Genomic DNA, 15,520 nt, shown 5'->3' on the forward strand with positions numbered 1-15,520 from the left:
GAGAAAAAAAAAAACCACGTTTTCACCATCAAAATCCCTAAACAAACCCTCATTTCATCATCAAAATAAACCATGTTTTACCTATACTAATCAACGACAGCGCGCATTCGACGATGTTCGATGGATTACCTGTGTTGATCGATGATGGCTTCCAAGACGGCGTTTGATGACCCAGATGCTTAAAATTAGTCAATGACCCAATGTTTAAAATTAGTCGATGGCCCAACGCATTCGACGGTTTAAGGGGAGTAGCATTCGTTGACGTTCGACGATTGTATGCGATCTGAGGGGAGCGATGTTCAAGCTAAGGGAGGGGATCGAAGAGCAGAAGAGGAAAGGGGATTTTGGGAGAGGCATCCAAATTTCAGATATGATATTAGGATTACTAACTCCAGACGCGTATAATGTAACCGTTGGGAGTTAGTAAAAATTACAGGAGATACAACGAGAAAGGACTTTTGAGAGTTACGGGTTAATTAACCCGTCGGGAGTTATGGGAAGAACTCTAGATGATTGGTATGGCATTCGGAGATATTATATCTATAAACCATTTTAATCCCAACGGTGGATTTTAATGTCGGGAGATCGTCTTTTTCTGGTAGGAAAACTAAGTTAAGTTGTGTTTTGTGGACCATTCATTTGAATCCCTAAACATAAATAAGTGAGTTTTGATCTTTAAAAATTAAATTCACCTACTAATTTTAATTAAAGATCAAACAAAATTATCTCCTATTGCTCATGAATTTTAGTTTAAAAAAACAATTTATACCCTTAAAGCTTTGAGATTGTATCAATTTAAACCTTAAACAAATAATTATATAAATTTAAACTATAAACTTTCATATATAAGTGTATCAATTTAAACCTTTCATTACATTTTGTTTGAATAAGTTTAAAATCAATTTAAATTAAGTTTTTCTTTGAAAATTATGCACACATCAATTCTAATGGACCATTTTGTTAATTTGACATTTGAAGAAGCATATACACGTTTAAGAATTTAATGCATTAATGATTTTCAAATATATATAATCCTAATAAAGGTTTTAAGTTGATTCACTTATAACAATTTAGAAAAATGTCTCGCACAAATAATCATGATTTAAATTGATATAGTCGTTAGTTTACGATTTAAATTTGTATGATAAATTGAAATTTTGATTTATTGTTGTTTTTTTTTCCTAAAGGAAACTAGTGTCACAAATGAATAATTCAGACTAGTTGTGTACCATACAAGAAAAGAAAATCGACAAAAATCAACTCAATATGTTTTTATTTATTTATTTGTTTTAAATTAGCCAATGAAGAGTAAGGTTTGCCAAAACTATTTGTAAAAGAAAACGTAATTGATTCATCTTGGTCGGTATCGTTTTTTGGATTGGTCCTTACTTATTTTCATCAATAAGAAGAAATGCATTTCAATTTTTTTTTCTTTCACAAAAAAAGTCAATTTGTTCCCGTAGTTTAAAACATTGTTATAATAAAATTCAAGGTTAATTTTTTGAGTCGATTAGTAATTTAACACGACATAAGAGTCTAAATTGGTTGGCTAAGGATAGTGTTGGGTTATAATGTCTTGTGTAAGCCCAATTAATCAAGATCAATCATGTGTTGGTGAAGGAATGGCTGTGGAAAGCTCTGTTTCTTTGGGTAAAACTCTCTCTGTTTTTCTCTCTTATTCGATAAGCATTGTTAAATCCTCGATGTGTATATACTCGTTACTCGATAGATTTTTTCTTCCCTCCTCGATGAGTTTCTGTTATTTCCTTGATCCTACTCGATGAGTATTAATCTTTACTTGATGCAACTCGATGAGAGAAATTCTTGACTCGATGCTACTCGATGAGAGAAATTATTTACTTGTTGCAACTCGATACTCTGAAAACGTTGTGATTTGACTATAAGATTGTGTTTTCATTGATGTGCAGAGAAACAGATGAAGATTGAAGAAGAAGAAGGAACACGTAGAGTTACATGGTTCGGCTAATAGGCCTAAGTCCAAAGGAAGATTCTCTTTCTTTCTCACTTGAAGACTGCTTACAGCAGTTGTTATTTACAGAAAAAATAGAAAGTACGATGATTCTCTCTCTCTCTCTTTTTTTTTTTTGTTCTGATCAGTGGTATTTATAACACATACTATCTGACCATTACAAGATAGAGTTTGTTATGTAAACTAAACTAGCTGAAATGGTATTTGAGTCACTATTTTTACAAATTCTCCACCTTGACTCTAATGCCTTCAATCTTCTGATTTTCCTGATTCTAACCATTTTATTTACCCTATGTCTTAAAGTTCGAAACCAGCTTGTTCTAGACACTTGATCAATTTAAGTTTTGATATTGGTTTTGTCAACATGTATGTTGCATTCTCTGATGTGTGAACATTCAAGATTTCTATTTCCCTTGTCTCGACTTTGTCTCTGATGAATTAATACTTTATATTAATATGTTTTGTTCTAGTGTAGCATTGTGGATTTCAGGATAAATGTATAGCACTTTGGTTGTCACAGTAGAGTCTTACCACTGTTTGACTTAATCCAATGTCTTTCAACAATCCCTTAAGCCACAATGCCTCTTTAATTACTTCAGTTAACGCCATATACTCAGCTTCTGTTGTAGATAAAGCCACTATAGGTTGTAATGTGGCTTTTCAGTTGATTAGATTAGGACCATAAAGGAATAGATAGTCTGTTAAGGACCTCCTTTTGTCTAAATCACTAGTATAGTCAGCATCCACATATCCATATAGCTCTAAGTTTGGGTTCAGTTGGTTTTTGGTAGACTAGTCTTGAGTTTTTAGACCAAACTAAGTATCTTAGGATCCATTTAGTGGCCTCACAGTGTCTCTTACATGGATTAGACATATACCTACTAACAAGACTAGCTGAGTATGAGAAATCAGGTCTGGTAGAAATCATTAAATACATTAGGCTTCCGACTGCCTGACTATAGGGTATAATAGACGTCTGTTTTTTATGTTCTAGGTTAGAATCTTTAGGAGAGTTGGCTGAGGATAACTTGAAGTGTTGAGCAATAGACAAACTTACAGGTTTAGCATCACTTAGGTTGAACCTTTTTAGGATCTTCTGACAATAGTTAAATTGGTTGATGCTTAAGATAGACTCCTCCATGTTTCTTAGGATCTCAATCCCTAGAACTTTGCTTGCTTCTCCTAAGTCCTTCATGTCAAACTCTCTTTTTATGAGGTTTTTAACATAAGTTAAGTCTTTCTTGGACCTACCTGCCAATAACATGTCATTCACATATATGAGTAAGTAAACCTTGTCCTTATAGGAACTTGTATTTACATAAACACATATGTCATAAGAACTTCTTTTGAATCCAATGCTAAATATATAGTCATTGAACCTTCTACACCAACACCTAGGTGATTGTTTTAGCCCATAGATTGACTTGTTGAGTAAGCAATAGAGATTCTCTTTTCCTTTAACTTCAAATCCCTTAGGTTGCATCATGTAGATTATCTCTTCTAGATGTCTATGAAGGAAGGTATTTTTCACATCTAATTGATATAATTCTAAGTTAAATTTGAGTAACCAAGGATAAGAGAAGCCTTATAGAAGTTTGTTTGATAACTGGAGAGAAAATCTCTGACTAGTCTATTCCTTCCCTTTGTGTAAACCCCTTTGCAACCAACATTTCCTTATACCTAGGTTTCTGATCACAGGATGCACCTTCTTTGAGTTTGAAAACCCATTTGGAAGCTATTGGTTTATAACCCTTAGGAAGATGAGCTAAAAACCAAGTATCATTCACATTTAGTGAATCCATTTCCTCATTAATGGATTTTATCTAATTTCTTGCATTAGAATAACTTGTTGCTTCTTCAAAAGTTGTTGGTTCTTGCTCAGTAGGAGCCACAACAACATATAGAACTAAATTCATATGGTTCATTTCAGTATACCTTGCTGGAGGGGTAATGGTTCTCCTTTGTTTATCCCTGGGTAAGGCATACTGACTCAAGTCTGGTTGTTGATTAACAGTCTTCTCTTGTTCCCCTACTTCTTTCTCAACTTCTCATGTGTCACTAGGTAAGTTAGGTTATGTTGGTTGCTTGGTAGTTAACTCCACCTCAATTCCTGTGGTAGATGTCTTAGCTTCATCCTCAAGCCTCTTCTCCTTTTTCATAAACATCTTCTCTTTTTTAAAGGTGATGTCTCTGCTAATTATGAACTTCCTCTCTACTGGATGCTACATTTTAAATTCTTTAACTCCCTCTGTAAAGCCTACAAACATGCACTTAGCAGCTCTGACCTTCAACTTTCCCTTATTTTGTTGAACAAACCCTACACACCCAAAAACTTTAAGGTTGTCTACGAGGATGATTAGTCCACTTCTTCTTAGGAGTAAACAACTCTAGAGATGTGTGAGGGTACCTATTTAAGGTGTAAACAATGTAGGCTGCAGCTTCTGCCCAAAAGTTTTCACTTAGGATAGCATCAGAAAGCAAACATCATACCCTTTTCATTATAGTTCTGTTTAACCTCTCAGCAACCCCATTCTGTTGAGGTGTGTACCTCACAGTCCTATGCCTAGTTATACCATTCTCACTATAGTATTTTTCAAAGTCCTCATTACAAAATTCAAGCCCATTGTCAGTTCTAAAGTATTTTAACCTTTTAGATGTTTTTGTTTTTATCATAACTTTCCATTCCTTAAACTTTCCAAAGACTTGGTCCTTAGTTGTAAGGAAGTATATCCAACTCTTCCTAGAAAAATCATCTATTAAGGTTAGAAAATACCTTGAGCCATTAAGGCTTGGTGTAGGAGATGGTCTCCATAGGTCAGGAACATAGTCCAGTATTCTTTTGGTGGTATGCTGAGATTTTGTGAAGCTCTATTTGGTAGCTTTCCCTAAAATAGGGTGTTCACGAAAGAAAATATGCTCACTGATCTCAAAATTACCTTAGAATCCTTAATCACTTCTAGAATTCCATCATTTTCTCTGACTTACACCCAATGGAGTCAAGCATACCTAGAGATATCAAATTTCTCTTAAGTAAAGGTATAAGTCGCATATTTCTAAGAAGCTTGATTGATCCATCCTTTAGCTTTAAGGATATTGAATCAACCTTTTTGATTTTGCATGCTTCATTATTCCCCATGTACACATCCTTGTAGGTATTAAACCAAGTACCCAATCATGCTTTCCAAGAGGACTTAGAGGACTTATTTGGTTGGTTTTGTTTCTAGTAGAGGCTAAAGCATCAGAATAGAAATAGAACCCTGCACTAGGTTGTCTCCCTAGTTCTCAATGCTAAAATAATGGCATCAGTGGTGACTATGCTTTGTCCTCACTCACATGCATCCTAGGAAAATTCCCAGGAGGTCAACCAACATAGGATTGCTCCAAACTAAGCACGCTTAATTTTGGAGTTCTTATGATTGAGCCACCGAAAAGGAAGGTACACCTTGTTGGTATAGGTAGTAACTTTCAATTCTTTTAAGTCTTTCTTAACCATACTTTCATGTCCTCAGGATACCTCTCATTCGGATGTGATACCAGTTCATTCATGTACCCCTTCTGAATTCAGGTCGTTACATATAATGTCTTGTGTAGGCCCAATTAATCAAGATCAATCCTGAGTTGGTGAAAAAATGGTTGAGGAAAGCTCTGTTTCTTCGGGTAAAGCTCTCTCTGTTTTTCTCTCTTATTCGATGAACATTATTAAATCATCGATTGTATATACTCATTACTCGATGAATTTTTTCTTCTTTCCTCGATGAGTTTCTATGTTTTCCTCGATGGAACTCGACGAGTATTAATTTTACTCGATCCTACTCGACGAGTTTTAATCCTTTCTCAATGCAACTTGATGAGAGAAATTCTTGACTTGATGCTACTCGATGAGAAAAATTCTTTACTCGTTGCAACTCGATACTCTGTAAACGCTGTGATTTGATTATAAGATCGTGTTTTCGTTGATTTGCAGAGAAACTGATGAAGATTGAAGAAGAAGGAACACACAGAGTTACGTGGTTTGGTTAATAGGCCTACGTTCATGGGAAGATTCTCTTTCTTTCTCACTTGAAGATTGCTTACAAACGTTTATTGTTTACAGAAAAAATAGAAAGTACGATGATTCTTCTTCTTCTTTTTTTTTTTTTTTGTTCTGATCAGTGGTATTTATAACACATACCATCTGATGGTTACAAGATAAAGTTTGTTATATAAACTAAACTAGCTGAAATGGTATTTGAGTCACTGTTTTTACAGAAAGTTTAAAATCGATGCATGCACGATTAAAAACAAAAACTTAATTGAGAGTCCAAATTGATTCACTTATTAAAGTTTAGAAGTTTAATTGATAAATTTTAGAAACTCTTACAAGATGTTCATCCAAATAGAATGTAATAAAGAGTATAAATAATAATTTATATACTTATTAGTTCAGAATTTTAATTGATACAACCCCAAAATTTAGAGTAATAAATTGATATCTTCACTTGAATTTATTGTATCTATTAGCTTTAGCTTTTTCGTTGATTGATGATTTAATATATGATATTTATTTTTACTTTTTATTTTATTATTTTTTTTTTTGAAAGAAAGAATAAACAATGGATATTGTTGAACAAAACCTCTCACTTCTATGGTAGGAATAAGTAAAAAAAAATATATTAAAAAGGAACAATAAAACTTAGAATACAAGAACTATCGTGGAAAAACTCCAAATGAGAGAGAAAAAAACCACATGATAGAAAAATTTCACTTGTCAAAAATTATTACAATCATATGTAAATCTCTCACCGACCCCAATTACAAGAACAATTTCTCAAACATTATAACACTCACACAACTGAGTTAGTATATCAGGTTTAAAATGCTTCAAATTGGGATGATTTAAATTTAAAGGTACAAGTTTCTTTTATAGTGTTTAGAGCCCATTACTTTTTTGGACCTTTCAGATATGGAATAACTACTCTTTTAATATTTTGACAAACCTAACACATATATTAGATGTAATTGGTATAATGAAAGAATCAAAACTTTGCTAAGAAAACAGCCATATTTTTTTTTTCTAACCTGTTTAGGAAAAAAAATATTCAAGGAACAACCACAATGTGATTGATAGACTAACATTATTGGATGTATGTGGGAGGATTAATTTGTATACCTCACATTTATTTCTAGTGGTCGCTAGCGACATACATATTTTAGAATTAAAACTTCTAAAATATTTATTATGAGATAGTTACATAGAAACTATGCTATTCACATCCTAATTTCATATTCATTTAATGTTCTTGTTGTACTACTGAAACATAAAGATATCGTTTCAGACATCGGTCATATCATATAGGTTTAAGTCAGGACATCCAACTAACAACTAAATACTTCCTCCCAAAACCTACTTTGAATCATTACCCTTCACATTTTTCATTTCTTTAATCTCTCTAAAAAAGAAACCCCAAAAAAAAAAAAAAAAAAAACTTCGAGATGAAGAAATTTGTGTCCATGGATCCTTCCATATGAAGGAAGTTTATCTTTCTCTCTCCCCCCTTTGTAATTAGGAGGAGAGAAACAACAACCTTTGCAACATCAAAAGAGTGAAATGAGGTTGTCGACTTCCTACCACAAAAAACAAAAGAAGGAGAGCAGAAAAGGTTTTTGCAAATCTCCTTCATGTTAGGTTAAGAAAATTATATAAAAAAATCAAGTTTTAAATTAATTTTCTTCCCACTTTTTCTCTCTAAAGTTTCATAATAGAAATATTATACATAAAAAAATTAAGAGAAAAAAAAAAAGAGGAAAACGAAAGATCTTTGTATGGAAAATATAGGCCTAGCTTTTGTCTTAGTATTATCTATAATAACAATAGAGCTTTATTTGACGATTGTGCATGCTTTTGAACCACAAAAACATATCAATTTTGACATTAGACATTGACCAATGGTGTGTTGGAAAGATTTAGATAGCCATTTCCCCCTTATTGTGTGGATATGGGTTGGAAGAGTGATATTTTATCTTACTTAGTCTTGATTTATTACAACTTTGAAATCATAGTTTGAATCTTATTTGGGTTAAATTACACGTTTAGAACCATTAACTTTAAAAAAAGTATCTAATTGATCTCTATTCAATTTTGTATTTGGTAGGTCCCTTGATTTTAGAAATGTTCATAATTTTTTTTTTATATATATTTTTTTATATCCAATAAGTTAATGACGTGTTCAAAATATTTTAAAATGCAATTGCCTAATAAATATAAAATTGAATTTTATGTTGAAAGAAAACCTTAAATATTCAATTGTTTCTAATACGTTGGGAACTTTTACAAAGTTGGATAAGTCAAGGATTGACATATTGAATACAATATGTAAAATTCAAAAACTTATTAGACACATGAAATTGAAAGTTTAAGAACTTATTAAATACTATTTAAAGTTCGTAAACCATATAGATACAAAACTAAAGTTCATTAACTAAACTTGTGGTTTAATTTAACTAGAAAAAAAAAAAAAAAAAAAAAGACAACATTAGATTTTTTTAAATCGGGCATGTTTTATCCCAATTTCTTGATCATGTTTTTTTTATCTTTCTCGTGGTAAACAAAGTTTTTAGCCAATTTCCATAAATTAAAAAATAAGTTGTTAAAAACATTTTTTTAAAAACAAAATTGGCTTGCTTTTAAAAATACTCCTAAAATGTAAACAACAAAACATTAAAAAAATAATAAAAAAAATAAAGTGATATTTACAGTTTAATTTTTAAAAATAAAAAATAAAAAATCAAATAATTATTAAATTTGAGTTTAGACATTAGTTTTTTTTTTTAAAAAAAAAAAAAAACTAATAAACAGTTCACTTTTCTTTGTTATGAGGTTCTATTTAAATATGTTTTAGAATAGTAACAAAAAGAAATTATTGAAAATGAAAATAATAGTTTTTGAGTAGTTGTTTAAATCGTAAAACTGTTAAAAATATTTTTAGGTATTGTAAAATGTCATTGTTTATCTATGATAAATTTCGATAGACTTTTATCACCAAGTGATAGATTGCGACAGACTTCTATCACTCAGTGATGAAAGTATCTATTGTAATTTATCACTAAAAGATAATGTCATTTTATTATATTTATAAATAAGTTAGTTCATTTTCCTTCATTGGAAAATAAATCATATATATATTTAAATTAAAAGTCGTTGGAATCTTGTTCTTGTTCTTGCCAAGGATTCGTATGTTCCAATTTTAAAAATAAAAAAATAAATTCTTCTCATGAAAGTTTCACGTTGGACACTTATATTTGGTTCAGTCAATATGATTCCTTCCACCTTTTTTGGGAGATAATAAAATGCAACAAAATAAAGCTTAGTTAGACAAAAGTAACCATCAAAGTTTTCTTTTCAAGATAGAAAATTAAAAACAAAATAAATAGTCATCTTTTTTTTTTTTCAAATTTCGCTTATCAAGTACCAAAACTGATCATGGTAAAGAGTGTTAAAAAAAAAAAAATCGAAAAAGAGATGGTTATTAATAAATATTTTTTAGGATTGGTTTAAAATGAACAAAAATATTTATATATAGTAAAATTTCACAATCTATCTGCGATAGATCGCAATAGAACGTGATAAACTCTATTTTGCTATTATTTGTAAATATTTTTGGTAGTTTTGTCATTAAAAATAATTTTCCTATTTTTTTTCAAAAGTTAGATAAAAGTTTAGCTCATTAACTTTTTATATTTGAGTTGGTTTTTAAAAATATCTAATAAGTTGAAGTTATATTTAGCGTTTTTAAAAAAAATTAACCAAATATATTAGGTAAAGATTGAATATTTAGTGAATACATGACATTAAACTTTCAATTTTATGTTCAATAAGTTTGTGAATTTTATAAAATGTTAAATAGGTCAATAATTTATTAGACATAAAATTGAAAGTTTAAAAACATATTAGATATAAAATAAAAAATTTAGTGAAAAAATCAAAAGTTTAATATCTTAATTGAAACTTTTTAATTTTCAAACACTTATTAAACATAAAATCGAAAGTCTGTAGATATATAAAAATTCAGAATAGACTTGAAGTTTTAATTTTTTTAGTTATCATTATCAAACAAATCTAACAAATCTAAGTAAAAAGAAAATGTAAAATGCTAAGCATTTAGAGTAATTTTTCTTTTTCTTTTTCTTTTTTTTTTTTGTATTTTTATCTTTCTGTTGATTAGTCATCCAAAAGAAGTAGGAAATTTATAAATATAATAATGAAATAATAAATAATGAAAATGATACATGGTTTGACAAATTTCTCCACTCTAATAGGGAAAGATATTGTTAATATATATAGAGGATGAGGAATCCCATATTGACTGCGACCAAACAATATAATAATGCATTTAATTTGACAAGACCCTAAAAAAGGTACATTTTATATATTTGTTCTTAAAAAAAATACTCGACAACAATCAACATTAAAATTTATCAATAAGAGTATAACTCAACAATCGTAAATGATAAATTATCTACTTTTGAATCTCCCATCTCCATATGGTTTAAACTCAAAAAGAAAGAAACATAAAATTTTAGTAAAGTTTAAAATAAAAATATTGAACTCTCAATTTTACAGAAATATCGATGTCGATGGAAATTTTTCAAAAAATTATTAAGATAAAAAATTCAAAGGAAAAATTTAAATCATTTTTACAACCTATAAATAATTTAATATGTCTTTTATATTTATAGTATAGTTATTGAAAACTAAGTCTATAAATACCACTTTCAACCATTGGTTTCTATGTTTTGTTGTATTTTATGAGTATTTTCACAATTAAAACCAAAATTTAAAAATTAAAAGCAAAAATTCAAAAACTTGTTTTTTGGTTTTGGAAATTGTCTAAGAATTCAAATGTTTACCTAAGATGTATGAAAGCTATAAGAAATTGTGAGAAAATCGAGTACAAATTTCAAAAGACAGATGGCTACCAAACGTGATCTACATTAATGATATTTGTTTCGTGGGGTTTTTTTTTTTTAATATACAACAAAAGTAGTGGTTCACATATACGTGGATATCAAATTTACGAATATAAAATATCGATAAAAATGTCGACATATCGATAGAATTTTAATACTTTGGTTTCAATTTAAGCCCCTACAACAAAATAAAAAGGAAAACAAAAACCCTAAAACAGGGCTTTTTTGTCAAAGAAAAAGTAAAGCCATGGGAACCGCCCAAGAGGCCCCTTGTTTGTATTGTCAAATTATGAAAAATGCATCCTTTTTTCAAAAATTCTTCCCTCTTCATGTGTTTATATATTTAATGTGTCGGAATCTGAGTCATGTGTTGTTTCTTTAAGTTGCTTCCCTTTACTAAATTTAAACGAGTGGAGCAAATTTAAATAGATACTATTTGAATTATTTTTTTTTCCTTTTTTTTTTTTAATTCCTTCAAGAAAAAAAAAAAAAAAGAAGAAGAAAAAAACCCATTGAGGCACTTGATCATATATAGTATAGCATAGCGTGTCTTATCATAAATTACGAATATATATCTCTTCTAAAAGATCTTCCTTTGTTAAATATGAGTGATCGAAATTCTTTTATAGTTCGTAATGTGACATTAAAAGTGTGACAAGAATTATTATAGCACTCTATCATGACTGCTTACCACCCATTTTCATACTCTTCATCTCTACATCTTCAATTACAGCTTTCTATAAATGAATTATGTGCTTATTATGATTAATTATTGTGGGCTTTTCTTTACCTACGTGGGTCATTTTTAATCATCATCTCATTCTTCTTTGTATGATATTATCATAGTTTTTTCAATAGATAATTTGATTTGTGATCCCTCGATGATGCGCTTAGAACGGTAGAAAAGTTGTATTTGTAATATCGTAATTAGGTTCAAGAAATCTAGTGAAAACCTTTCTTTTAGTAGGATGTAAATTGGAGACGAACCCAAGGTGAAAATCGATGAACATGTGGGTTCGAATAGAGAATGTGTATTTGAATGAATCGAGATCACACATCGAAATACGAAAAAGAATTTGAGAAAATACAAGAGAGACTAAAAAAGTATAAAAAATTGATAGCTATTATTCATATCCAAATACTAATGCCACGTTTGAGTAACCATTTCGTTTACTTCGTTTTTTATTTTTCGTTTTTTATTTTTTAAAATTATGCCTATTTTCCAACTCTTCAATGATTTGCACTAATAATAATGTTAAATTCTTAGCCAAATTTTCAAAAAAAAAATAACTTTTTAAAAGCAACTTTTCTAAATTTTAAAATTTAACTTGATTTTTTAAAATAATTGTAAAAAATAGATAACAAAGAGTGAAATTTGGAGATAGAAGTAGTTTTATAAGCTTAATTTTCAAAAAAAAAAACAAAACAAAATGATTACCAAAAAGAACCTAAGTGATTTTTTTTTATTTTAAATTTTTCGGTTGGTTAATTATGAAAACTCGAAAATTAAGTTTACTTGACTTGGAGCAAATACTATATTGGATGATCTCTTGAAGTTTTTTATGGAAAAGATGTGAATGAAGACAAGTAATTAAAGTGACGTGGCCTAAAGTCACAAAAAAAACCTGAATCTAGAGATTTCGATTTACTAGGCCAAGGTGTTATAATATTTTAACTAATTTAAAATATTTTTGAAATTTTCTTCGTATTTCTTATTTTTAGTTGAAATCTTTGGTTTGAAAATATAATGACTTTTACCTACTCGATATTATCATAGTTTTCTTAATAGGTAATTCGATTTGTGATCACATAATGACGCACTTAAAATGGTGGAAAAGCCGTATTTGTAATGCCTTAAGTAAAAAACCTACCGATTAAAAATGTGTATATGAATAAATTGAGATAAGATCCAAATAAGAGAGAAATTTTGAGAAAATACAAATACGATTAAAAAGTATAAAAGAATTAATAGTTATTATTTATATTGAATATGTGATTTTTTATTTTTTCGATTGCTCAAATATGGGAAATTCAAAACTAAACTCACTTGATTTGGAGCAAATTTAATATTAGGTGATCTCGTTAGGATTTTTCTAAAAAACATGTGAGTGAAGACAAGAAAAATGATCTGGCCTAAGTCACAAGAAATCAGAATCAATAGATTTTTAATTTATAGGTCTAGGTGTAATAATATTTTAATTAGTTTAAAATATTTTTACATACTTTTCATTTACCTCTTTAATTACGTCTTTTTATAAATGAACTATTATGATTAATTATTGTCAGCTTTTCTTTATCTATGTCAAGTTTGTAACAATTCTTGTGAAAACAACATTTACTTATACTATTATTCTCACTAACTGTGTAACATCCTACTTTATATAAAGGATGAAAAAATGTGAGAAAATAAGAGAGTATGTGAGCAAGAAATTTAGTAAAATTCTCTAAGAAGTCAAGAGTTTTCTTCTCCCATGGATGTAGGCAATCAGCCGACTATGTACATCTGTTTGCATCTTTCTCTCATTTCCTCCTTCTACTTATTCGATTATCCAGGCTTCATTTTCTCATTCGTTTGCATAGCCATCAAAGAACGACAGGTTAGAGAGAATCAGTAAGAAAATTGAAAGAGAGAGAGTTTTTTGTTCTACATTCAGATGAGTGCATGTCTCCATTAACTGAGTGTTGAGGAAAAAAGTATGAAGCTTCCTCTTGTGATTTTACATCAGCTATGTGGCTCCTCTGTCAGCCACATTTCCACCTACAAAAAAATCTCACTTCAGAATCGAGCTCAACCTTGGGCCTAATTTGGGCTCTTCAAGCCCAACAATCTACGTGTATCATTTTTAATCATTTCATTTTTTTTTTGGACAATAGTTGCTAATGACTTTTACATACTCTATATTGTCATAGTTTTTTCAATATATAATTTGATTTGTGATCACTTGAAGCTTGGAATGGTGGAAAAGTCATATTTGTAATGCCTCAAGTTCAAGAAATCTAGCAAAAACCTTTCTTTTAGTAAGATGTAGTTTGGAGACTAACTCAAAAAGAAAGTCAGTGAACAAGTGGAGTTCGAGTAGAAAGTAGGCACATAAATAAATCAAGACACATCTAAATAAGAGTGAAAACTTAAGAAAATACAAGATAATTTAAAAAGTATAAAATAATCAGTAGTTACTATTTATACCAATATTAAGTGATTTTTTTCCGTCGCTCAAGTATGCAAACTCCAAAATATTAAGCTTCTTTGATTTAGAGAAAATCCCGTATTGAATGATCTCTTGAGGATTATTCTAGAAACACGTGAATAAAGACAAATAAGGTGATGTGGCCTAAGTCACAAGAGATTTTGATTTCCGAGTCCTTAAATTTTCTTCATATTTCTTTTTTTCCTCCTCGAAGTCTTTTGTTTGAAAATATTACTCAAGACTTATACCAAACTCACTTCAATATCTTATATGCCACAATCAAATAAAATCATCAACTTGAAAAGATACACTTATCATTAGCACAAAAGAAAAAACGAAAATAAATAATTTATGAACAAATGAAAAACAAACAAAACAGGTCATACATAGTTTTCATTATCCCTAGCTACTTTAATTAATTCATAAGATTCTATGAACCTTTTTGGAAAACTACATTATAAAAAAAAAAAAAAACAAGTTATTGGCATAAGAATTAAAATCATATCAAATTGAGAAAATGGTTATGAATGTAGCTTAAAAAAAAAAAAAAAAAAAAAAAAAAAAAACCCTCAACTAAACTTTAGTTAGTGAACACTTTATTGGAAAAATGATCATAGTAATTAATTAATGAATATAAAAATAAGATGAATGGAAGGCAAAATGAATGATGAATATGATTTAAGAAGTTGAATAATCAAACAATCAACAATCAAGTAGAGGAGACTTGGATCCTCCTCTCTTCTCCTTTCCAATATCCAAAGTGTATCATAACTTAAGTGAATTCCCTTTTTCTTCATGAGTGTTGTAATCATTAACTCTTTTTTTCTTTCTCCCTTTTTTATTTTTTATTTTAAATTAATTATAGTGGTACATTTCATTTTTTGTCAGAGTTTTTTTTTCCTCCTCCCAACAAAATTTTTTAAAAATAAACAATAAAAAATAACTAAATTTATGAAGTTCAACCCACCCCACCACCAGGTACCCAGTCAAAATCAAACAGAAGAGAGAGAATACTAACTTCCATGGAGTTCATTTCAATTTAGCCTTATGAGTTCTACAAAAATGGGTATTCATCTTTTTCCAACTTTCTCCGATTATACCTAACACACAAAAAAAAAAAAAAAAGTTGAAATAATTTTTTTTTATAAAAAAAAAATTTGTCACATAATCATAATTGAAAGAGTTATATGAAAACGGGAGAAACTCTAGATACATTTAATTTTTGTTTTAAAATATATCTGAACTACATAGCCCATTAATAAGAGAAAGGAAAATATTAAAATGTTGATCACGATGATGAGATCAAAATTTTGATTTCACAAAATATATACTGATAAAATGTTGATGGACAGATATTTCTACAATTTGAAGAAAATTTCAAAATTATTTAAATAAT

This window comes from Benincasa hispida, chromosome 1 (assembly GCF_027475165.1).
Source record: "Benincasa hispida cultivar pf3 chromosome 1, pf3_genome.v1.1, whole genome shotgun sequence".
Lineage (NCBI taxonomy): Eukaryota > Viridiplantae > Streptophyta > Magnoliopsida > Cucurbitales > Cucurbitaceae > Benincasa > Benincasa hispida.